We start from the raw sequence: 27,341 nt of genomic DNA, 5'->3' as shown, positions 1-27,341 counted from the left end.
ACAGTAATCCTAAAGTGTGAAACGTCCATTTCCAATATGCCAATTTTCATCATCTTCTTTTGTCCGGTCGACAGTTCTCTTGAATGGAAAAAAAAATCAACTCCAAGATTTGGAAATAATCCGCTCATTGGTCAGATAATCCGCTTTCGATTCGCTTTGTATCGGAAAAGCACCCATGAGGAAATCTTTCTACAGTTAAATAGAGAACCGATTCATCAATAATGGCTCTCAAAGATCTGGTGGTGGGGAGATGCGTTTGAAAAGCAAGACCATGAAAGAGAGCTTAGGTTTATCATAAACTTATCTAACAGTGCGCATTATACCCTCAAGCTGTGCGTACACAAATTCCTTGTGTTCTTGGAAGCTTTTAAAACTACCTAAAGCAATAAAATGGTACTTCTTTGTGCTACAGAAACAAAACTTTTCAATGATACAATAACATTATTTTTCAGTACTAGACAAATGATCTTGAACACCATTAGAAGAATCAAGATTTCCTTCCAAATCGCAAAGAATGGAAACTGTATGTTGTTGACAAAATGTTAATAATAGCTTAATTTAGTTTTACCAAATTAAGATAATTAAGTCACCGAACACAGATCACCTAGATATAAGAAATAAAACTAATGTTCGATATGATACTAATAAAGGAATTAAAAAATGCAAATAATCGATCATTTAAGCAAATGCATATCTGAATGAGAAGGTTTCAAACCACTCCATTACCATCCTATAAAATAGTTGAGTAAGGTAAGTGTTCCGCCTCGAATTTCCAAAATGCATTCAAAATTTTACCCCACCCCATGTCAATGTTTGAGCAATAAAACTGTCTGCTTACCTTGTTCTCCGGTTGACCTTGAACCGAGCTGTGAGTCGATGCTTTCCACGTTCAACTAGAGCCAAGTTTCTATCAGATCTACTGCGAGATCTCCAATTATACCCTCCGAAACGGTAGCACTATTCTCCCGATTAACTCAACACAATCGGCTAACCAAAGCCAATAACCAGATCACTTTTTCCGCTGATTCTCACACTCACTTTGAAACCACAGGCAGCAGCAGTAGTAGCAACCGCACTACAAACACACTGGATAAAGATCTATTTACACTGGCTAACCGCAGCCGGCAATTACATTGAATCATTAGTGATTTTTCCCACTTTTACACACGAGACTAATCTAAACACTGATAACGCGGTTTTAAACACCATCGAAGCATGCCTTGTGCGAGCTAGCTGCTCACGATTCACATGAAGAAACGCACCTCAGCACGTGTTTTCTGGGTTACTTGCAGCGAAGGGGATTGAACGATGTGCTGCTAGGATCAAAAATGTTGCTCAGATACACTTTTTTTCGCAACAATTATTATGATTATTCATCTAGAACGACATATAGACAATAGGGTGGCCGTGAAAAAATCGATGTCCGAAAAGTCATGGTGCTCAATCACAACAAAGCCTAGACCGAAAGATACGCTTTATAATTAGCATTATTGTGGAACAAATAAAGTTGCTAAAAATCGTTTTGAGGTTCTAGCAGATCAATATATGAAAAAATGTTATTTTGCTTAAAAAAAATCAACAAATTTTAACTTTCGGCATGTTTTTTAAAGCTTACTATTTTTAAAACGTTAACTTACTGTTCTTATTGTTGTAAGAGTAGAGTGTAATTATTTTAAAAAATATTCAATTTTGTTTCATGCACAACCCAACAAAACAGTTGTTAGTTTAATGTTGTGTCATTTTCTTGTATATATTCAATTTAAAATACTTGAAAACTATACTGCCCATGTTCGCGTGGTGTACGCATGAGCCTATCAATCGCAAGGTTTTTGTTTTGATTCCATGTTACCGAAAAAGCATTTTTTATTCTTCTTGGCATTAAGTCCTTACCGGCACAGGCCTGCCTCCCAGCTTTAATGAGCACTTCCACAGTTATTAACTGAAAGCTGTCTTTGCCAATGTTTCCATTTTTGCATTCGTATGTCGTGTGGCAGGTACGATGATACTCTATTCCCAGGAAAGTCAAGGAAATTTCCATTACGAAAGCATCCTAGACCAAACGGGAATCGCACCCAGACACCTTCAGCATGGCTTTGCTTTGTAGCCGTGGACTCTAACCACTCGGCTAAGGAAGGCGAGAATGCATTTATTGTTTTCAAATTATGGTTTCATAAGGCAAATTTATGAATTTCAACTCGATTTCTTGTTTCGAATTTTCACAAGGTAATTTAATGTATTTTGATAAACCATTTGGCTCAGTGTTTATTTTAACCCTCATCTAGATACCATTTTGTCGCAAGTCCCAAACATGAAAAATATTTCGAACACTCGACTTTTTATAGCGATTTTTCAAGAAAATCATTTCAATTTCATCACAGCTTGATCAATTCTTGTATTTTGTTCTTCATTTAAAAGTTGTAAAAATATCAATTCTTACCTTTAAAATTGCCACTGTTTGGAAAATGAGTTATGTTCGGCATGTCAAAACGGTACCTGCGAGGAAAAAATCCTCGTGCATTCACTTTGAAACCACAGGCAGCAGCAGTAGTAGCAACCGCACTACAAACACACTGGATAAAGATCTATTTACACTGGCTAACCACAGCCGGCAATTACATTGAATCATTAGTGATTTTTCCCACTTTTACACACGAGACTAATCTAAACACTGATAACGCGGTTTTAAACACCATCGAAGCATGCCTTGTGCGAGCTAGCTGCTCACAATTCACATGAAGAAACGCACCTCAGCACGTGTTTTCTGGGTTACTTACAGCGAAGGGGATTGAACGATGTGCTGCTAGGATCAAAAATGTTGCTCAGATACACTTTTTTTCGGAACAATTATTATGATTATTCATCTAAAACGACATATAGACACTAGGGTGGCCCAGAAAAAAATGATGTACGATAAGTCATGGTGCTCAAGCACAACAAAGCCCAGACCGTAAGATATGTTTTATACATTATTGTGGAACAAATAAAGTTGCTAAAAATCGTTTTGAGGTTCCAGCAGATCAATATATGAAAAAATGTTATTTTTGTTAAAAAAAAATTCAACTTTCGGCATGTTTTTAAAAGCTTACTGTTTTTAAAATGTTAACTTACTGTTCTTATTGTTGTAAGAGTAGAGTGTAATTATTTTAGAAAATATTCAATTTTGTTTCATGCACAACCCAACAAAACAGTTGTTAGTTTAATGTTATGTGTCATTTTGTAGTATATATTCAATTTAAAATACTTGAAAACTATACTGCCCATGTTCGCGTGGTGTACGCATGAGCCTATCAATCGCAAGATTCTTGTTTTGATTCCATGTTACCGAAAAAGCATTTTTTATTCTTCTTGGCATTACGTCCTTACCGGCACAGGCCTGCCTCTCAGCTTCCATGAGCACTTCCACAGTTATTAACTGAAAGCTGTCTTTGCCAATGTTTCCATTTTTGCATTCGCATATCGTGTGGCAGGTACGATGATACTCTATTCCCAGGGAAGTCAAGGAAATTTCCATTACGAAAGGATCCTAGACCAAACGGGAATCGCACCCAGACACCTTCAGCATGGCTTTGCTTTGTAGCCATGGACTCTAACCACTCGGCTAAGGAAGGCGAGAAAGCATTTATTGTTTTCAAATTATGGTTTCATAAGGCAAATTTATGAATTTCAACTCGATTTCTTGCTTCGAATTTTCACAAGGGAATTTAATGTATTTTGATAGTCCATTTGCCTCAGTATTTATTTTAACCCTCATCTAGATACCATTTTGTCGCAAATCCCAAACATGAAAAAAATTTCGAACACTCGTCTTTTTATAGCGATTTTTCAAGAAAATCATTTAAATTTCATCACAGCGTGATCAATTCTTGTATTTTGTTCTTCATTTAAAAGTTGTAAAAATATAAATTCTTACCTTTAAAATTGCCACTGTTTGGAAAATGAGTTATTTTCGGAATTTGAGTCAAAACGGTACCTGCGATGAAAAAATCCTCGTGCATTCGTTATTCAAGATCAAATAACAAAAATATGCCGTAGACGTCAATGGCGCTTACGTCATCCTTGCGAACAAGGGCAGTATATCCGATATCGCTATTTGTAATTAACATTTCCGCGATAAAAATAATGTTGTCAGGGCGCTGAAACATTGTAATTTAAGGTAATAAGAAAAAGTCACATTTCAACTAATTCTCTGTTTATTAAGATTAGCGAAACATGCCTGTTTGTGCAACGCACCAATATGTGTACCAACCATACTCCACAGACAAACAGACGTCCTACTCCCATCATTGTCCATCGACCACCTTTTCGATGATCGATTCAATAAATACCACCTGCAGCGCTCGCATCATTTTTGACGTTTTACATTACCGCCATCTGTTGGCCCACCGGCCAAACATATCGTTTTTAGCATTTGGCGTACATCGAGGACATCGTGACTATGAGTTTGATTGCGCTTCGTTGTAAGTGTTACGTCTGTTAGTATGTGTTTATTCTATTGTATCACAAACCACTATCAGAAGCTAAATAAAGGAACAGTAGAATTTATACCAGGATACAGGATGGTCCAAAATGATTTTGTTTGATTTGGATTAACTACAAGAAACATAACGTATCATCAAAATCATTCTACTGTGCGTTTAATGCCTGATCGAGTGAAAAAAAAGTCATCAAAATTACACGACTTACCCTAGTTTAGCGGGAAACTGCTATTTTTAAAATGAACCCTGTCAAGAGATATTTTTTCTATCTTCATTACCGAGATTTTTAGCCCTACTATCCGTGACCAACGGCTTTACTTCCCTTCTGAAGTCATCACTATAACATCTTACGTCATAAGCGACTATCTCGGGAATGGGATTCGATCCCAGGTCCTCGGCATGGAAGGCTTCTTTTATAACCACTACATCAGGTTCGTTCGCTTTTTGGCAATATTTACGTTCAAAAGATAGTGTGTATTTTTATACAAACATCACTTTATGGCCAGTAATATGTATTCCTGTAACAAAAATATGTATATTTACCGTTTCAGTCTGCGAAATTTTTCCCCACCGCACAGTGCGTTGCTCCATAGACAAAAATCAAATTTCAAGATATTTTATTGGGCGATAATGAGTATCCACAAGTGTTTAAAGATAGCATCCACTATTGAAACAAGTATTGTTAAGCTATACCAAAGCACTAAAACTACTACAACAAGCTTTGAAAGTGACAGTTGTCGGAGTAACAGAAAAACTAAACCTTGTCGCATGTTTTAGCATTCCTGTCAACTAGTACGGAGAGTGTTGAAACCAATCCATTCAATCAAAATCTAGAAGAGAACATGGCTGAAGGTTGGTAAAGTATATTTGATGGGATAATAACACCAATGTTAACTTTGATTATGAGAAATCGGCACGTTGATCTGGCTATGAAATTAAACTTATGAAATACTAACATGTAACTTTGATTATCGATACAAAAAAAAAAGTTCCACCCTAAATCACGCACAAACATGTTCCTTAGAGTGTCCTCTAAGAGGTCTGAAAAATACAGCTGCAACTCCCTGCAACTCTTCGAGATTTTTGACTATTTTTAGGTACACTACTAAACAAGCACAAGTATGAAAATGAGATGTTTGTGATAAAAAATCCGTAAATCTTGCAATGCTATGTGGTATAATATATTTTAAATGTAGTTTCCAAGATTTTATTCAAATTTTATGTTAAAATTTCCAGTTTGAAATATTTTTGCATCAAGGCGTATAAGTTACTTTTGCAGCTACGTGTGAGAAGAAACGTATTCGCAAATAACTTCTAACACATTATGAGCAATAAAAGTACAAATTGCAAGGTTTTTCGTGAAAAAGAATGAAATTGGCGCTTGGGACAGTTTTGCGATTATGTGTATAGTATACGCTATTAATGCAAATTGTTGCGCTTTCGATCAAAAACAACTTTCCCTTCCATACCAAGGTGCTCAAATGGGCTTGATCTTCCAGTTCTTATTTTTGTCCCACATCTCCATACATTCAACGCACTGTGCACCGGTGGAAAGACAATCAATATTAAAAATATTTTAACTAAAAATGGGTACCATAAATTCGGGTGAAATTGAGCAGTAGGGTGAAATTGATCACTGTGTCACTCGATTTTATTTCTTCCTAATGAAGCACAAACATCAATGTAACCTGCAGTGAATGAACGTTGTTTGTCGTAAGTGTGTCCAAACTGTGTGTTGTGAAGTTTTTTGTATTCAAAAATGTTCATTTCTATTAAATTTCAAAATCTTGTACGGTGCAGTGTTGACAAACATCAATAAACTTCTAGTTCTAGACAAGGATTTGGACATGGTATAATCCTGAAAGTTTGTGAGGATACTTAAGATATATCCCCAAACTAGATTTCACAACCAAAACTCGTACCAATTCGTTGATTTGGTTAAAATAATTGAATTTCTGGTATATATCAGAAAATTCCTTAGGAAATTGCATACATTTAGGCGTTTTCTGCGTTATTCTTGAAATTTAAACATTCATTATTTCTATAAATATTGTATTGTTAAGAATTTGGCAAGCATATTCGGATTCAGGGGTCTCAAATTTATTATGTAAAGTTGTTTTGAAAACTAACAATAATGGCATTAATAAGTGATCAATTTTACCCCGAAATGAGATCTCCCGATTTTTTATTTTAGACATATTTTTTAGCACTAATATTACATTAGGTAGGAAATTTGAATACTTGAGTCAATGAGGCTCACCTTCATAATTGTTTTCCTGCATTCAGTTGTTTTGCATTGTCAACATTTCAGAAAACAGACAAGAAAAACCGTGAAAAGTGATCAATTTCACCCGAAATTACGGTAAATATTTTGTGGTATTTATATTTTTCAGCTGTTTTCTGGAAATACCTATTGAACATTTCACTAAGGTCGAACTTTTATCCCACTTTATTCTAAGCACTTGTAGACATTTTTTTATATTGATCAGGACCATTTTCGATTAATTTTGCAAAAGGTGTCTCATATCATCATGTCATAGAATATTTAAAAAAAATATTGAGTGCCAAAAGATCTTACAGAAAACTTTTTAACTAACTTGTTCAAATGTTTATTCTTAGTAGGACCTTCATACGCTGTCTTCTCTGGTACTTCCATATTAATATGCAAAATGTATTGATATTTCAAACAATATGAATAATAAGAACAAATTCCTTTATTCATATCTTACTCTTTAAGGTTGCCACCACCAACGTGTGACAAATCGATTAAGTTTTCAGCTCAAACCGCAGATTAGTTCTATAGAATTGATGTTTTGAAAATTTGAATTTTTGCTTTGGTGCATCTTTACGTTAAATACATTTGAAAAGTGAGCTATGCTTTTGCAATACATCATAATTGGTAGTACTCCACAATTTTCTAAAGCATTTTTCGCTAACAAGTTGGTTGAAGTTTCGAAACAACTAAATAATTGCTGATTAAACACCACTTTGGATCATAATACCGTAATAGGGTGCATAGCTACTTGGGCACAAGCACTCATCATGACGTATATTGTGGCCAAATGTGGGCTCAGTAGCTTTAAAAAAAACCACTGCCGAAGTGAATCAAAAGTGCCAAGAAAAGTATTTATCCGGATTCTAATTTACTTTAAAACGTAACGTTTATTGTCTTTCTAGTACAAAGCTTCTTCTTGGCATTACATCTCCATGTTCAGGCAAGTCCAGAAAATTTCCTGAATCGACCGGGAATCAAACCCAGATATTTAAGAATGTCTCGAAAACTTATCGAAACAGTCGTATCACAAAAAGTAAGCAAACTGAGTTTATCGATTCTACGTGTTCCGCAGACAAAATTCTACACATTCCACTTTGAACTAGGGTGATGTGCTAGTATCCATCGTATTAAGCATTGATCAGTGAGAACTGCAATTTTCCCAGTATTGCAGTGAATGATGCTGATACAAACCGATGCCAAACAATTCTTTCTCAAAACGGCTTTAGCATTGTACAATAACATTTTGAAAAATCTTGATCTCTTCTTGAAAAAGAAAAAGAAAATGCATCTTACCGTATTCTCAATCCGTCGTATCGTTTTCAACTCCGTCGCAATCAGTTTCCAGATTCGTCTCACAACTTACGGCTCACTGTGATGTATTGAGTGGATAAAACACAATATATCAACGCTATAATAAAATGTTTTACTAGAATATATAGATCTACGGGCATCTCCCTCCATTCCTTCAGCATGATGGAATATACTAATTTTCTTTAAAATTAATTGTTCGTCATCAAAATTCAGCTCAAACATATGAACACAATTCTTTTTGACCGTACAATTATGGTATTTGCTCACAGTACAGCGAAAGCAACACAATCAAAGGAACCGTATTTTTACGTCGAACGTCGCGCACACATTGATGCGCACAAGCTTTTTTTTTCTCAGTACGACGGATTGAACTTTGTTTACATTCTCATTTTTACGCGGCGGTTGAGGAAATTTCGTAAAATTTGGTGATTTATTGAAGTTTTGCGGCGTTTGATTGGAATGAAATCCTTCAGTGGAGAAGTACGAAGGTTTTCCATAGTGAAAATAAGTGCCCGGCGAAGTAAGTCACCCACAGGGGCGGAAATAAACTTGTGTTGGAAAGTGGTGTGGCTCAGTCGATCGCTAAGCATTTCTCTCAAATCGTGTTCGTCCATGCGATTTCGGTGAAAAAGTGCAAAGTGGATAATTGAACTGAAGTTATTTACCAAAATACGGTAGATTTATTGTATTTTTGGTGTACAATTGTACGAACCATAACAGCTCTCACAAAATTACACTTGGATAATGAATCTATTTTTTTATATAAGGCACTCTGTGCTTGTGGCCACTATTGTGCCGGAATCAGTTGATCTGTATCTTCTTTACCGATACAGATCTATTTTTAACTTATCTATATTTACATTTTCTTTCACTCTCTCCTACTCTTTTACTCTCTCACCGAGCAGGTAGGAGAGAGCTCTGCTGTTAGTGAGGCTAGCGCCTGCGAAGAGGATCAGTTTGTCTCAGTCACCATCTGATACTGACGGAGGATGGATGTGCTCCCCAAAGCACGGTCCTCCGTAAAGCGTCTTCTGGTGACTGGACGGGTTTTTTTGTGGAGGGGCTGGGAATCGAATCCATGACCTTCCGCTTATGAAGCGAAAGCGTAACCTCAAGGCTACAGACCAGGGTTGTTATTAGTCGCCGGATTCGACAGACTATCAGTGACGGTGACGAAAAATAAAAAGCTTTCGTCACTACCTCAGCTCAGCGCAAACTTAGACGCCCAACTACCAGCAACCAAGCACCTCGTCGCGACGAAAAATCTTTGCCGTTTCTCTCTGTATGTGTTTTCGTTAAACATGTTCAGCTTGAATGGAAAGGCAGACAACTTATCGGTGCCAATTGAAAGGCCGACCAAAAAAAGGAACTCGCAAAAAAACAAATCTGCGCGCTTCCGGAGTTGAACAAAAAACCTTTAGATTATCAATAGCACGCGCCTACCGACATAGCTAACACAACTTCTTGGCAATGTGCTTGCCTAATTGCTAACACAAGACACCTTGTTGACTAGTAGTTTGTGGCTCAGACTCTCTTTTTCTGCAATTGTGCGCTCGGTGACGATTAGAAGCTTATGTTGATTCAGTGCGGAGGGGTGACGGGAAGAGTGACGAAAAATATTACTCGTGGACTTTTTGCGGCTTTGTTTCGTCGTGGTCTCCTCGCCAGTCATTGAAAACAAAGGAAGTGACGATCTTTTACGCACTGAATATTTTTCTCAAGTTTTCGTCATCGGTCAGTGACGAAACCGATGGTTACCAACCCTGCTATGTACAGACCCCCCTATAATGAATCTATGTTGCAGGTAAGTTTGAATATTCGCCGTAGTGGAACATTTAAAGTTTGATACGACGGATAATAGCGCTTACGACGAAGTAGAACGAAACCCTTCCTCAATTTTCACTTTTGTATTGTTTAATTTTCGGAGTTACAAAACGACGTAAGTCACATTTTCAACTTTCGAAACCTACCCAAATACGAAATAAAGATCTCAATGTTCCTTGCGGTTGTCCAAAATTTAATGGTACATGAGGTAAGAGATCAAAATCTAGTATGCCGTGAAAATTATACTGCGATCTGTCAAACTTGTAAAGTGAAGTGAAACCCAATCTGAACCCGACAACTATGTCTTTAATCGTCTATGACCTAACCACTGCTTACACCGCTCTGTTACAGGGTGTCTGAAAATTATCCGTACAAACTTTGAAGACATGGCTCCATACAATCAAGCATAATAAATTCAATATTCTTGTATGGTTTTAAACATTGGCTTATTATATTTTTATGAAGTAAGTTTGACACATTCCTGATTTCAAATATTTACAAAACTAAGCCATATATATTGCGATGTCTTTAAAGGAGCTGTTTTTCAAGCTTTATGACGGAAAAGAAATAATCGAAGAAATAATAATAAAAGAAATATAGGCTTTTCTTGATGCATCATTTACAACTGTTCTTCCAACGATTAAAATCGTTTTATTTTCAAAGCATTATCTGGTACAGCTTGGGAATACTATAAGCTTTCATCATCATCAATAATATTTATAGAAAATAGAGCTTTCGATTAATAATGAGGGTTCAATTCTTATACCGCAATAATGGGCAAATTACCCTATTAAGTTTTTGTTTGAAAATGATAGAAAATCCCAATTTTTGAACGCGTGCTGCTTGCTTGTAAAGTTTTGAAGAAATAAGTGTTTTAATCTCTTCAATTAATATACTCCAAACCGTGTGAAAATTACTTATGTCGCACAGTGCGTTGAATGTATGGAGATGCGGGACAAAAATCAAAACTGGAAGATTATGCCATTTGAGCACCTTGGTATGGAAGGTAAAGTTGTTTCTGGACAAAAAAAAACTACAATTTGCATAATTGACATAGTATACGCATAATCGCAAAACTGTCCCAAACGCAAATTTCATCATTTTCCAAGAAAAATCTTGTAATTTGTATTTTTATTGCTCATAATGATCTTCTCACACGTAGTTGCAAAGGTGACATATATGCAAAAAAATCGATTTTTTTAAAGTTTTAAGCTTTTAATATGAACTTTGAAAATAATCTTGGAAACTACATTCAAATAATATCATTTTAGGCATAAACTTACTCTGGTGTAATGTCTTGTTGAGCCGTAACCACATACACACTTAATTTAGAATGCCGAGTCTCGGCTAATTTTAACCGAGATCCGCACAGCCAAGTAGTCGGCAAACAAATTTCCTGGGATCTCAGCAAATAAAAGCCGAGTATCAGTATATCGTGCTTCGTTGCTAAGCAACCGGACAATTTGTTAGCTGAGTCTCGGTTAAAATCGAGGAACCGAGATTCGCACAGCCGAGCTCGTGAAAAAAATCTAAGTGTGTAGCGTTGGGCAGCGTCCATTTATTACGTAACGCTACAACCATTTATGAAAATTCACCATTATAAATCGGGTTGAAATTCATAGCTTTCTTTGCCTTATGAAACCATAATTTGAAAACAAAATGTACGAATGTACGAACTTCGGTAGTCTAGTTCACAGCGTGTAGGTTAATCTTCATTCAAAATGTTGTAAATTTGCTTGAAGCGCAAATTTAAGCCATATTGCCAACAGCCAGAATGTTTTACATAAAAAATGTGACAAACGTTTAATTATCGACCTGAACTCAGTGATAGCATGATGTCGTAACATTTTGATGTTCAACTAACAAATATGTGTTTATGTTAATTATTAAATGATGATAACCATATTACAAAATTTCTTTGTAAATTGATAACTAAATTATTGCTAAATTTGTGTACTTGTGTTGTTGTATTCACGTTTAAACTTTTGATAAAAAGAGAATTTAGAAAAAAGAAATGGGAATTTTCCCATTTACTTATAGTGCTTTTCGGAATAGAGTGAAGTGGAGCAACAGGTCGAGAGGGCAAGGATTTTTTTTTTTTGAGGTTTCTAGCTCAATTCAAAACTAATGTTATAAACGTCTTGGTGGTTCGAATGCTGTTCAAGTAAGAGACGACGTTTACAACATTTATTAAAGAAATCGATAGAGATTTGGGAAGTTTTTTTCCTATTTGTTGGTTTTAAGCGTGAAAATTTTAATTTTCGGTCGAAACCATTGTTGGTTGACCCATAGTGAGGCAAAAGTTCGAATCAGTGGGGTTCGAATTTTTGAGTCAAATTCATACTGATACTTAGTAAATTCAACTTAGTTTTTAAATGTGAGCACACAAAAAAAAGTTACGTTAAAGGTGTACTGGTCATATTGACCCGGATTTGACTTGCGAATTTCGCAGCCATTTTTCAACCCATTGAATCAGGAGTAGTGGTCAATTTATGTTTATGGAAGAACTAACCAGTGCGGCACTTCAAACTTTTCAGAATTTCATATAGAATTCATGAGAGACTCATTAAGTTACCTTAGTCAACATTGGTCACCCTGCGGTTTCGTTACAGGTTCCGGGATTTCCGGAGAAGTGGCAAATTCAAACATTTGATAGAACTGAGCCGTGTGGGATATCAAAATTTGCAGAATTCCATAGAAAATTTATCAGAGATATTTTCAGTTACCAAAAGTAACATTCCGTTACAGGTTCCGGGATTCTATGATAAGTGGCCAATTCAAAAATTTTGTAGAGCTGAGCATGTAGAGCACATCAAAATTTGTTGAATACAGTATTCATCAGAGATATCTTCAAGTATCGAAACGAACATTGACTACCTAGTGATTCCGTAACATGTCCCAGAATTCCCGGATAAGTAATCAATAATGTCATTTGATGGAACAATATCAAACTTTTCAAAACCGAACCCATTAGCGATGTATACAGTAGTTTAAGGTAATATTGGCCACCCAGGTTTAGTGTTTCCTGGATAAGCGGCCAATTCATCAATTAGATTGGACTGAGCCGTGCGGCACAAAAAATTTTAGCCAGTGGGTTGAAGGTTCACTGTGTAGTATTGATTTCTTTTCGACTGTTGTAGTTTTTCTGGAAATATTGAGTATTCCACTAAGGTCGAACTTTTACCCCACAATACTCTAATGGCAGCGCATGTCGATTTTCATACGAAATGCTCAAATTTACACGCACTAGGTTTGTAAGTTTTTCGATATGGTGAAACTTTTCAAAAAGTGAGTGATATAAAATTTAATAACTCAATGTCAAACACAATTTCAAATTTTTAAAACTGATATAATTTCAAACAATTGTGCACGCCCATGATTCACTTTACGTTTTCTCGTCCAAATTGTCAGAAACTTTGCAATAAGAAGCATTTCAAAACGTAGCACATTGTGGCAAAATATAAACCCAGTAGCATTGAAAAGGCCAAGAAAACCAAGAGCTTTCCAGATTTGAGCATTTTATATGAAATTTGACATACGCTGCTATGAATATCAATATCTCAGCTGCCTGACAATTTTTTTTTTCGATCTTTTATAACTCAAATATTTGTTGTATATAGTGCCATCGGATAGCATTTTTTAATTTTGGGATAAAAAGTCGTACAAGTGTTTTAAATTGAATACTTATCGAAAACTTACATGAAAAATTGAATATTGTTTGAAAGATTTTGTAGGCAATAAGAGTGAATATTTTTATAAAATTATCCCACTTGAAAGCTCAATATATTGATTTGGCAGAACCTCTAAACGATTTTTTTTAAACTTGATTTTTGTTTTTCAAAAATCAAGATGAATATGAATTGAAGTCATTTATCATCAGCAGTCAGTAAAGAACTGATCCAATTTCAAGCGTTAACAGAAGTAGTACGTGCTCCACAGATATCAAGTATGGCTTCAATTAATTTTCACCTCAATAATGATAACTTTCGTTTTAGGGTTGAACATTCTGACTTTTCGATTTTTTTTATTTTTTTATTCTGGAACGCCCTAACACACACTTACGAATTCACTTTGCAAGTATCACTAGGCGGTATTCTACAGGCAATGGGTACTGCCGGTACACAGAGTTTGCACAGAAAATATTTACTCTAAATTTCAACATCAACTTGGTATTTATTTATATTCTCTTGGAACTGCCGTGCAGCGAGCAACCTTCAACGCGGAAAACTTGAATAGACGGCTACAACTGTTGTGTACTGGTTGTGCGGTATTTCCCTTTCCGTTATTCAACGCATCATCCCGGCGGGCCTATGGCCACCACGACACGACCCGTTTAAATAAATAATCTCTCACTCGTCTAGTCTCGATATCAGCACACACGTTGTCGGTCCAAAATTGGGGATATTGCTTTGATCCTTTGTGCGGACCCCTGACAAAGCAGGCGGTGGCCCAAATCTCCGCAAGAACTTTCCACGGTCAACTAGATGCAGCTTGCCCGTCACTACGCAAAACAGCCGAACGTCGTCGTTTCAACAGGTGACCGAATCTGAATCACTGCCACGAAGTAGGCGCATTCCAACGGCATCCGGGGGATAAACGAGCGGATATGCAAAGCCGGGGTGTATCGGGGAGGGAATGATGCCCTGTTATTATTCCTGGAAGGCCCAGCCTCACAAAGAGCCGCCCCACCAAAAAAAAACACACTAACCGATACACACAGACACACTGTCCAAGGGTGGAGGGATTTAATCCTGCCAGACGCGAAAACCGGAAGCAGAGAAAAACGCGTTCACCTTGCGCGACGTCCACCGACCAAGTGAGGCTGCGATGCCGATTCATCGGGATACCATTCCGTCGTAGAGCGTCTCCACAACCGACGACGACACCGGATGTTGCTCGGAAAACATCGCATTCGCTACGCGCGCCCTGAAACTGGGAAATTTCGGAGTTGGGTGGAGGGGTTCTCACTCTCACGATATCAGTCTCTTTTCCGAGGGCGGTTGGCACTCTCGGCGGTGAGTGGAAAGCTATGGAGTGTGGAAATTTGTTTACATGTTTTTCGCGACTTAAACTTACGAGGCACACGTCCGGGGTTCAGGGGGGTCCAGGGTAGGTAATCTGACACGGTTTGAGATAAGTAGATGTTCGGTAAGAGATTTGAAAACCATTTGTGAATAATGTGAGGAGCTAATTCACGAGAGCCGCATCATCAGCTTGTATCGATGTTCTTCGATCTGGATAAAAATTTCAGGGTGTTTGTTTTTTTTTTGCATATAGAAAAGATATTTAGACAAAATGTAATACAGTAAACTCTCCTTTACTCGATATTCCGTATGTCGATACTGAGCTAGAGAACCATAGAGGAGGTTGGTTTTCATGGCTAACTCGATAGTCTCTTGGATCACAGTTGCACTGGTTTGGTGTTCCGTAACTCGATACCTCCCTGTTGTTGACTGCACTTTAATGTTAGGTGAAAGTGGAGCAAAATATCCCCTAATTATTGCAAAATATGCAAAATGACATATCCTGAAACGATAGTGAAAATGCAAGGATTTAGTTGATGTATGTACAATTCTCATGGATCATTGAAGTAGTTTTTGTGGCTCTCGCCTCATCAAAACAAAGGCGACACTGTATATGGGATTTAATATTGTGACAGTGATTGAGTGTGGTTCGTGTTAAGTGCTTAGTGCAATTGCCGGCCAGAAATAAAGATCAATAAATAGATTCTCTTGTACTGATATCCAAATAAACTTCTTTTGAATCAATTGTTAGTGAACTGAACGGAAATTTAATTAATCTTCATCCAAACACTTAAGCACATTCTCGCAAATGATCATTCTAAACAACAACTGAATTACTTTAAGTGTCGCCTCGAATCTATTCGCACGTCTATTCGCATACATACACCTACTCTAGCCCGTCAAGTATCGAGCGTCCCCACTTAACCCATCGCCAAACGTGTTGACCGTTTGCTTTTGCCTAAACACACCCCACTGACCGGCCTCACACGCACGCCATCGTCCATCCGGGTTCTCACGATCCACTTACCCACCCACCCTATCTATGTTTCCATCCACTCTAAATAACTCCACGCTTCTCGCAGCGCAGCAACCTGTTGTTCTTGAGAGCACTCTCGTTTGCTCGGTCACTCGCTTTTCGCGATATGCTTATTTTCCGGCTACGCATTTGGCTACACTGGACCGAATGTTTGCAATAATCCTATAAAACATGATGGGTTTTATTATTACCGTCAGAAAACAAATTCTTTAAAAAAAAAACTCAGAGACATGCACGTAGTCAGGACCCGGAAAAAAATAATGATTTTTTTTTCAGTTTACAATAAAAGATTGTGTTTAGCATTTATATTCATAAAATATTGCATCATTCTTATTTTTTTGGGTAATTCTTGGAGTCTATATAAAAACAAGACTTTTGCTGCTAAAGCGAAGTATGCACTTCAACAGAAAAGTAATCGCCTATCTCGATGCGTGGGAAATTTCTTGCAAGAAATGCTCAAGAAAAGCATTTTTCTTTGATCGCAGTACGCAGTTGAAAAGAAATGTCATTTCAAATGGAGCTCACTGTAGGAAATTTCTTGACCATTTCTTGAGCAGAAATTTTTACTTTTCTTGAGCGGAACAGCATACCTAGCTTAAAGATTTTCCAGAAGCCATTGATTTTGCTTTGTCCTCTTTCTTCTTTGGTCAGTGATACACGCTAAAGAAATTAATCTTGTGTTTGAATTTTATAAACATTGTCTCAAGCATTCCTATTCATGAAATAGTTGCGTTATGACAAATTTCATAACGTTTATTTGCTATTTTCCAAGCAATCAGATTCCTACCAAAGATCTTACCAGAACTCAGGAACTCATAAGGTTCAAGCCAAGGATTTGACATTCGTCGAGGAGTTCTTCGAAAAATTCGTCAACGATAAGATATAGACATCTTTCCTTAAAAGAACCTACATGCGGCAGAAAATCGCTCCAATAAAAAAAAAACAATTCTTCATAAATTCCATCAAAAAAGTTTCTCTGCTAGAATTCCTGAAACGGAATTTTGTGTTCTGAAGAAAGTTCTGTCACGAATAATTTTTGAAAACTTATCCTGAAAACAGGGTGTCGTATTTCTCATGTAGATTTGCTTGAATGAGCTAATGTGCAATGTAATATTTTATATCATAACTCACAGACTACCTATGATGGCGAATTGTCGGACGCTTCGAAGGCGTAACACGTAACACGTATTTTTCGGAGTAAATTCCGCTTTTTTACTTGGGATCCATAATTAAGATGACAGATGTAGAAGGTAGTGCATTCAAAAAAGTTGATCAAGTAATAATTTTTAATGCCAGTCATGCATTCCCTCTCGAACTTAGCCAGCCATCATGCATTCCCTCTCGAACTTAGGAAATCAGGAAATGCACTTGGAATTATGCTTTCGGATTTATATATTTTTGGTATCATCTCACGATGTTCTCCTTCTATTTGTTGTAAAATTCATAGTTATTTTGATAAGGTATTCCTAATAAGGATATTTTTGATAAGGTATTCCTCAGAAATTGCTTCTAAAAACTTCAATAAACTTCTTCAAAGATCCTATAAACATAGTTTTTCCTTGAATTTTTTCTGATAGTTCTTGATGAATTGAAATTTGAGACAGACATAAAAAAATGTTTAAAGATACTACAAACTGTGAGATATAGAATCTACTGCGTTGGAGAGTGGCAATAGAATTTATCACAGCAAGCTAGCTGGCATCTGTGAATGAATCACTACTGTCACTTACCTAGATGCATTACAATATGCACTCATGCTGCCTCACTTGCGAACCAGTGATGCCACATACACAGATTTATCTGTAACTAGTGGTCCCGGCAAGCTTCGTTTTGCCATCAAGTAGGCTGTTGGAAAACGTCAAGAAATCTCCCATACAAATTACACCTTAGTTTTCTCCCGTTTTCCCGATAAATCCGGCGACTTTCCTGTACTTTTTCTTTGCACGAACACGTCGCATCCCTTGAGGAGTGCAACAGTGAAAATCTTGCGGCAATCCGTTGGACCGTTCTCAAGCCATTTCGTGACATACAAACACTTCTCCATTTTTATTTATATAGATATAGATATAGATTACACAGATTTATTTCTGTTCTTGCCTACATATATCAGTGATCACAGATCACAAATTTTTCAGAAAAACTAGATTTTTAAGATTTTAGGATATTTCACGGGCTTAGAACACGTTTTTCGAAGATATAAATCAGAACTGTTTAGTTTTATTCAAAAACTCAAGTATTTCAGTTTTTAGAAACAATTATGCATCTTGTAATTAATGTAAAAAGTTTTTTATGAAAAGTTTTATAGCAAAAAAGTGTTTAGACCAATAATACTGTTCGACAAAATATTTTTTTGGATGGATCAGGGATGCGTCTATATGGGTCTTGAAGTTCAAGAAAATTTTAGAAAGAGGCTGTTTTCAAATGATTTACAGCACCCTTGGATTATTTTTTGATAATGTATGAAAATTTTGCATTTTTAATCACAAAACGTTTAATAAGCAAAATATCAATATATTTTCAAATTCAATTATTCAATCATTGAATTTGTCAAATCAATATTTTTAAGCACTAGATCGCTTCAGGGAAACGTGCACCATTACAGAAGAATATTGGCATCATTTTTATACATGAATTTGGAATTCTAACGGTCATTAAACAAGCATACACTACCCACCATAAGTATGGAATCGCATAATTCAGTATTGCAACACCCCAGTTGAATATTACAGCACCCCGAAAAGTTTAGCATCGCCCGTAAACTATAACACTAATAGCGCAATATCTTGGAAACCTTACTTTCTAGAAAGCTGCTGTCTTCAGCAAAGTTGTTCAGGAGCCTTACGGCGTTCATCAGCTGCAATTTTTAATGTGCCATTTTGCCATTACGTGGCGCTAGTGTGCATGTAAATTGGTCATATTTTAGACGGCTCTAGCTCATGAACCTGACCACTTAGAATGTTCGTGTCTTCAGCAAAGTTGTTCAGAAGCTTAAAAGCAATCTGAGGCACTGATTGGTTAGCAATTTTGCCGCTACGTGGCACTAGTGTGTATGTCATATTCTAGCAGGATCTAGCTCATGAACCTGACCTGATTCCATACTTATGGCGGGTAATGTATGAGGATGTGCTATATGGTGCACATACTACTTTATTTCTATTTCACACATCTGGTTCATTATATAATAATTATTATGGGTTCAAGAAGACGCTTGCAATACAATTCAGTAACATTTGATTTCAACAAGGATACGACTACGGAAAATTGATGTGTATTTTATGTTTATATGGGCTGCTTGGCCTAATAAACTTTTAGCAGTAATGCAATATTAGGTTGGACACTGACATGTAAGTGGTCTTACATGAGCTAGTCAGTTTATCAGGGGAAGATGACGAAATCTGTGAAAAATGTGATGATATTGTTATTTGCGATTTCCAAAGATTTTGATAGGTACTCATTAAGAAGAGATTACCTATCCATTAGATTTGATTACCATTTGTTATCAGAATATCCCTAGAAATTTCAGACTAACGTAAACCAGTAATCAACATTTTCACATTTTTTGTATATGAATTTGGAATGTGAAATGGTGCACGTTTCCCTGAAGTCATCCAGTGCTAAAAAATAATGATTTGCAAATTCAATGGTTGAGTAATTGAATTTTAAAAGATATTGATATTTTGCTTATTACACTTTTTGTGATTAAAAATGACAAATTTTCAAATTTTATCAAAAAATAATCCAAGGGTGCTGCAAATTATTTGAAAACGGCCTCTTTCTACACGTTTCTTGCACTTCGAGACCCATATAAACGCGTCCCTGATCCATCCAAAACATTTTTTTTTGTCGGACAGTGTAATATCCATATTTAATAGTATAATACAGAGATTTGTTTTCTTAAAATATATAAGTAAAATAATTAATAAGAAGAGATTTGGAGATCCAAAATGAACAGTTTGAACGGAGTCTAACTATCAGAGAATTGGTGTGTCGTATGTCGTATAGGTTGATGAGATGAATACTGCTATAGAACATGAACAGTTTTTAAAGGCAATAAAGATGACCAAAACATATGATTTTCAATTGCTTGATTGCTTCAATTGTTTTTCAATGCTATTCAATTTTAAAAAATGTTTAAAAACTCTGTCCATTTAAATTTTTTCTTTAGAAATTTAACTACAATTTTTTTGGACCAAAGGGAGAATGTGAGATATAGAATCTACTGCGTTGGAGAGTGGCAATAGAATTGATCACAGCAAGCTGGTTGGCATCTCTGAATGAATCATTCATGTCACTTGCCTACAAGATGCATTCATGCTGCCTCACTTGCAAACCGACACTTGCCTGGGTAAGTTGTATAAGCATCCCGTGAAGGGTGATTCCTTTCCCGGTGGTTATCCAAACTCCACACATAGGGTAGATGTACCAATAGTGGAGGTACTAAGCACTATTGAACTTCATTTAACCGCCTATATTCAAGAAGCGCAATTAATGTACATGTTAGTGTTGTAACGGTAAGTGACGACCATTGGCTAAATGAGAAAAAATATTTCATCGCAGTAATCCACGGCATGTCAGTGAAAAATAATACCTCCACTATTGGTTCGCTGTTCCTTTAGTTGCGGTGTATTTTTAATTTGTGTTCCTATAGTTGCGGTATCCGTGGTTTTCTTATGGGATCCTCCACTATAGGAACACTTTACCGCAACTATTGGTACAAGCAATAACAGTTTTAGCAATTTTAGTGATATTTCATCAGTTTTAACGCAATTTGTACGCTCTTATCAACTATTTCGTGTATCAACAAGCCAATACGACGATTGGCAGTGTCGGTTCTGTGACTAATTTAATGAAATCAGTGAAAACGGCACTACCGCAACTATAGGAACACTTACCCTACTAGCAATCATTTCAGCAGTTTTTTAAGGATTCAGCCAAGAATTCCGTAGAAACAAGTATTGCTCTACGCTGAGATTCTCATACAATTTACTTCGAAGATTCTTCAAGTAATTCATCAACTATTTCAGAAATTTATCTTTTATGGGTTTCTTCAAAGACTTTTAGAATACCTTAGATAATTAGGAATTGTCCTGTCACGCTTTCCTTCTCGGGTTAGTAGGAATTATTCCTATAGCAATTCCTGCAGGATTTTTTTCAGGGAATTCTCTGGAATTCCATCATTGATTTTCTCAAGAATGTAATCTAGGAATTCCTCCTCAAAAGTTATTATAGAGATCATGGATTTTTTTTTAGAAATCCTTCGGGAAATAATCTAAATTTTTTACCGGAAGTATCTCAAGTGCAATGTTTTTATTTCCTACATAATACACTTTATCAAAAATATACAGTTTATCTAAAATATCATGCATTCAATTGTTCAGGATTTAACTCTATGGCTTCGATAGGAAATACTCTTATTTTTGGTCTCAGGACTTCTCCAAATATTATATTATTCCAAGGACATAAAAGAAATTATTTCTGGGCTTCTTCCAATGCATTTTTGAGATTTCACTATTGCATAGATATGTGAACAGAAAATAATCATCTGCAAAACCCTGTAGAAATTTCTTAATGCCTAGATTAATTTTCGAGGCATTCTTGAGAAAACTAATATAGAAATATAGATGAAATTCTGGAAGGGTTTCTAGAAATAAGCTTGAAGAAATCCCAGGAAGATATCGTGAGAAATTTATTGTTATTAGTTAAAAAAGGTGTTTCTAAAAAGAATTCGTGTAACAAATGTTAATATGGAACTCGTGATTGATGTGGAGATAAAAAAATCGATAGAATACATAAAGAAATTTACGGAAATGCTAAAGACTAACTCTAAATACGAAAATTACTAATGGAATGCCTGGAGAAATCATTATTATTAGAACTTCTGGTGGAATCTATCTTAGGAGTTGATCATTATATCTTGTGTAAGTAAGGGGCGGTCCATTAATTACGTAAGGGTTTATGGGGGGAGGGGTTGTCAGGGATTTCTTACGCGCCATACAATCAATTTTTAATTATCATACAAAAAATCTTACTATGGGGGGAGGGGGGGGTTGAAAAACCCCGAAAAATGTCTTACGTAATAAATGGACAGCCCCTAATTAGCCAGGCTGACCTTGACGATCAACGGGACCTCTACCAATCGAATCTTCAGACCCCTGGATGGTAATCTTAGCTACGCCCATGTTTAAAGACATAACCGTTGCTCTCCATTACCAATCGCTTTTGCAGAACATAGCGATAGAATTGAACACCTTCTTGTTAAAAAAAAGGCCATATGAGGGATCTTCATTGACCTAGTGGTACATAGCAGAGCCATTCTTAAGGTGTCTGGGTTCCATTCCATAATGGAAATTTCCTTGACTCCCCTGGATATAGAGTATCATCGCACTTACCGCTTGATATACGCATGCAACAATGAACCGATGCACGAGTTCACGAATTTGACGTTTGAGCGGTGCTGAATTCATTGGTTTCCATGGTCACATAAATAACACGTCAAATAGTGAGCTCGTGCATTGGTCCATGGCAGCTTTGGAAAAGTAAGCTCTCAGTTAATAACTGTGGAAGTGCTCATAGAACACTAAGCTGAGAAGCAGGCTCTGTCCCAGTGAGGATGTAATGCAAGAAGAAGAAAAATAAGCGATTACATATCTTCAAAAAATAAGCTTTTTTCAGCCCTGAGCTGATTCGTCTCTGAGAAAAGAGTAAATAATAAGCTATTTTATAGAAAATCAGCCAAAATTTTCAATCAACAGTACTCACTATTGCAACAAACATGTATTTATGTCTTGATATTACATCGTCACACGCATTCCGTTCCCAACAGACGCAAAACATCGCATCGTAGAACAGAATCAACAGATATCTGTTTTCGTTCTTGCCCGTCTGCCAGCCAGCTGCTTCCCATCTCAAATGGCACGAGGTATAGATTGTATCTTTGTTCGATACGTTTGAAGCGTGCACGCCGTGCACGCCGTCGGAGTTTGCGCCTTGGAAAAAATGGTACCGAGGCACTCTCGCGTGAGTACACTACTGTGAGCTGGAATAAAATAGATATCAGATTGAGTTCCTATGAAGAGAGTGAGTCGGTATGTTAAATGTTAGGCTTTCTGCTCTATTCTATTAGAATCATAAGATGTTCTGAATCTTGGCCGTTCTAGCATACACGGAGTCGTGAGTTAGAGTATCACTAGAACGAGTATTTTTCGCAAATTCATATTTCAATTAAACACACATTATGCCTTCTGATTACAAGTTTCCAAACTATGTTCAAAAGCACTAAGACTTTGCAAACTGTTCCCTTAATAAATTACATTATTTTTCAATCATACTAATTTTGCATTCATAATGCTGAAATGTTCTGCATGCATTTTAAAGTTTGGAACTGAAGCTCGAGCTTGTTCGGGCCTATGACTATGGAGACGCATGGTTTCCTTCTACAGCAGATAGGATTTTTGCGGATCCTTGGTGTAGTGTACAAAACTTTAAGTAATAACACCCGGGAATCATTCCCATATTTTATGATCCAATACTATAAAATAATAAATAGCTAGACTATATTGGTACTGCATACAACATGATCGGTTTAAAAAATTGTTTCGGTTTTCTGTTAGTAAATGGATACGTGCTTTTAATATATTTGCTACACACTTCGAAAAAATCATGTAATTTTGTGTCATAGAAGACCGACATATTAAAGCGAGTTAAATGACGCAAATTTACGTCCGATTTTTACTCTCAGGTTTGTGAGTAATTTTACTGCTGTCAATGTTGTGTGCTGTAAATTCCAAATATGACGTAATAAGAAATTACATATCAACATAACCTCATCAATTCCAAGGAATTTCTCACTTGTTTCTTTAGGGCACAGGTTATAGGTAATAAGAAACACTGGTGATATGCTTAATTTTCACATCCTAATTTATTCTTTGCAACAATATTCCACAATCAATAGTTACACATAGGTAATAACTGGTTGATTGCTCTACCGCTGGCATCAACAGGAATATCTTCCATGAAATAGATGCTAAAAGTTTCTCTACGCAAACACGGCAGCGATGATACAGAATAAACAGAAGTCACTTAACACTATTCCTTTGAAACTTTTAAAAGTATTTTACTTGCTCTTAATTGTGCACCATGTCGAGGATTTTACACAAAAGAAAATATACTTTGCCTCCTATATTTTGTTTGGTTCCGATGGTGTTTGACGTTTCACCAACGTGCTGCGATGGATTGCGTCATCGATCAAGTAATTTTAAGTCATTATGCTGTAAAATCAAGCCAAGTGACAAATCACTGCATGTGATGCCTCAAAATTGAATTGAATTTACTTGTTTTCATGTTTACGTCATCGTTGATTTAAGAATGAGTTAAATTTCAATTTGTGTCATGATCAAATACGTCAATATCGACGACAGCGTCATAATTAAAAATGAGAATTTTTAAGTGTGTACATTTGGCTTGAATGAAATATGAGAATTTGAGATTTTCGAAATGCTGGCACTAGATACTAAACTTAATCAGACCAATTTATTGGACCCCTCTCTTATCGTGACAGCCATGTTGTTGGGACATTATAAGTTGAGTTTTGTAAGCACTAGGAGCATTCTTCCATTTTTGCAAGTGTGCACAAAATAAATCCAAACTTTTTGTGCGATCTACTACAGATGACTTGCAGGTTTCGCCCTTTGGCAAACAATCCTATGTCATCCGTAAACAAAGATTTTTGACATCCCTGAGGGAACTCATGTAAGTTAGATGTGAAGTTATTGTACAACGTTTGTCCCAGAATGCCATCTTGATGAACACCAGCACTTACGAAAAGTCTTTCAGGCTTGAAGCTCTGATACTTAACTTGAAGATTTCGGTTCAACAGATAACTTCGAAATACTCTGACAATGTATGTTGGATAATAGGAGTTTTTAGATCGCCAAATAATGTTGAATGCTTTTTCTATGTCTAGAAAAGTAATACCAGTTGAGAAGACTTCAGATTTATTGGAACTAATCGACTTTGTTACTCGTGAAAGTTAATGAATTGTTAAATGTCCAAGTCGACTGTGGACCATCATTCTCATTTTCCAAAAAGTTTACACTGGTGTTATGTCTTGAACCAAATACATTGGATTTATTGAAAACAGTTAAAAAAACAAACAATTTTGTACTGTAAATTGAGTTTTTGCTCATTCCGAATTTGTTTTCGGAACAAATCATTTACATGCAATTTGCAACAAGAGAGGGTTATTCACTATTAATTTACCAGGAAAATTTGAAGATCCTTTAATACTAAACATCTGAACAAAATTTTGCCAAAAAAATTTAGTTTTTCCGGTTTTAAAAATGGTGCTGAGCATATAAAATTATTTTTATTGACATAAATTTGCATCAAACTTTGTTTACAGCCACCAGAACTATGATTGTACGGTATTTGGTTATTTTATTTAAAAAAAAATGTCCACTCATTTGAGCACATCATTGATGAAAGCACCAAAACTCGTCAATTTTCCATAAATCGATGGGTGCAACCTATGCCATAGCTATGGCGTGCGATGGCGTCAATACGAACTTCTGGAACGGACTGATTATGCGATATCTCAAGATTGCGAACACATAGATTGATTATGTCTAGTAAAGTTGCTCAGGAGGATAAAGACTTCCACATGGACACATTTTTAGTTCAGTATTCAATCATCGCGTGACGTTGGCGTTGATACAAATTTCCGGTAGAGGCTAAATATGCGATATCTCGAGATTGCGAACATATAGACAGAGGAATGGTGTCTGCAGCAAAGTTGCCCAGTAGAATAAGGACTTCGCCATGAACATATGTTCAAAATTTGACCAGCACATGGCGACGATATGTACTTCCAGTAGAAATTCTTTTTAAAAAGTTCAGTTGTTCTAGAATCTTTATATTTAGTTTTGATTTCTGCTTAGTAAACACCACGTGGAGTTCCTCATGGTATACTTTTCGGAAACGCATCATATGATTTTGAATATTATTTTTTTAAATAACTCCGTTATAATGGCGAATGTTTTGGAAATAAAGTCTAATATGTAAAATTTTCAAAACAAAGTATTCAAACATTCAGAATGAGATTTTGTTGAATTTACCAGAAATAAGAATATCAAGAAAGATTCAAAAACGATTTGGATAAACATGTGGAGTGCCATCCTTTTGCTTAAATTCTTAACGAATTTTTTAAATAAGGAAATTCTACATGACTTTTCCAACTACAACGAAATTTAAGACTAGTTTCGAATGCAATTTATGTATCTGCAGATCAAGTAAAAGGCCTAATTATTTAATTATTTATTTTTAAAATTACTCTTTGGATCAAATTGTAGGCCTGGGGGATGGTACACAAATTATGTCACGCTAAATTTCGACTTTTTCGACCCCCTCCACCCCCCTTTGTCACGTTTTTTGTATGAGTCCTTCGATAATTTTGTAAGGCTTGTCACGCTTGGCTTGACCCCCTCCCCCCCCCTTGAAGCGTGACGTAATTTGTGCATGACCCCTGGTAGCGTTTAAGTGCCTTAAACTTCAGAGAACTCTAGATTGAAAAAATGGGCCAAAATGAGACCAGACAGGAAACACAAATAGAGCAACAATGGATCAAGCAGGAATCATAAAAACAAAATGTAACCTAAAGTGAACAAGGAGAAAAGAGAATCAGGCCAGACTTTTCTATTTTTTAATTCTTCATTACGACAGTGTTACTTTTATATGTATTTTTTCTAGGAATTTCTTCAGAATGTAGGTATTTTCCAAAAGGTTCGGAGATTATTCTGAAGATTAAGTTATTATTTCCTGTGGAATTCCTCCAAGAATTTTTTAAAGGAATTTCTCCAAGATTTTTTTCGGATATTTGAAGAATATAACCTGATTTCGACAAGGATAACTATAGAAATTGCCCAGGAATTTCTCCAAAGATTATTTTAGATATTTTTCAAGGAAGGCCTAAGTCCTCTATGATTGTATCAGGTGATTCTTCCATCGATTTCCTTAGTAACAGCTGAAGAATTCGGTTGAAGGATTAGTAAAAAAAAACGAGGGAAATCCTAGTATAGTCTTAAAAAAAACTCGCGGTAATCCCTCAAGAAATAACTAGAGGTGAATCGTTGGAGTGCTCAAGGTTTTCTTCGAAAAAGTCCTAAGCATCCTTTGCAAAATCGCTGGAAGAATTTTCGGGAGTATTGGTAGAGTAATCTCTAGAAAGAAAATCTAGAGAGATACCAGTATGAGTCCCTGAATGTATTTCAGATGAAATCTCTGGGAATATCACTAGAAGATTTCTTGAAGTTTATCCATGAGACATGTGAGAGGAAATTCTTAAAGAACCTGCTGAAAGGCTGCATTAAAATCTTTGTTTTTTTTCTCTGGAGCTCATAGAA

At 36.2% G+C, this 27,341-nt stretch overlaps 1 protein-coding gene across 8 annotated transcripts in view; it reads right to left on the bottom strand.

Moving 5' to 3' along the window:
• LOC5579912 (adenylate cyclase type 6) overlaps nt 1-14,723 on the bottom strand; it is a 611,840-nt gene extending 597,117 nt beyond the window's left edge. For 2 of the 8 annotated variants that reach the window (XM_021848826.1, XM_021848824.1), the window contains exons 1-2: nt 13,948-14,723; nt 839-1,377 (exon numbers count right to left, since the gene is read on the bottom strand). The gene's annotated coding sequence lies outside the window, so the exon portion shown is untranslated. Of the gene's footprint in view, nt 1-838; nt 1,378-2,437; nt 2,881-13,947 lie in introns of all 8 variants that reach the window. The other 6 variants (XM_021848827.1, XM_021848823.1, XM_021848828.1 and 3 more) reach the window with 6 other exon arrangements.
• Between the last annotated feature and the right edge of the window lie 12,618 nt (nt 14,724-27,341).

Source organism: Aedes aegypti, chromosome 3 (assembly GCF_002204515.2).
Source record: "Aedes aegypti strain LVP_AGWG chromosome 3, AaegL5.0 Primary Assembly, whole genome shotgun sequence".
Classification (NCBI taxonomy): domain Eukaryota; kingdom Metazoa; phylum Arthropoda; class Insecta; order Diptera; family Culicidae; genus Aedes; species Aedes aegypti.
The sequence above is the reverse complement of the archived record's forward strand: the minus strand, read 5'-3'. Positions and strand labels throughout refer to the sequence as shown.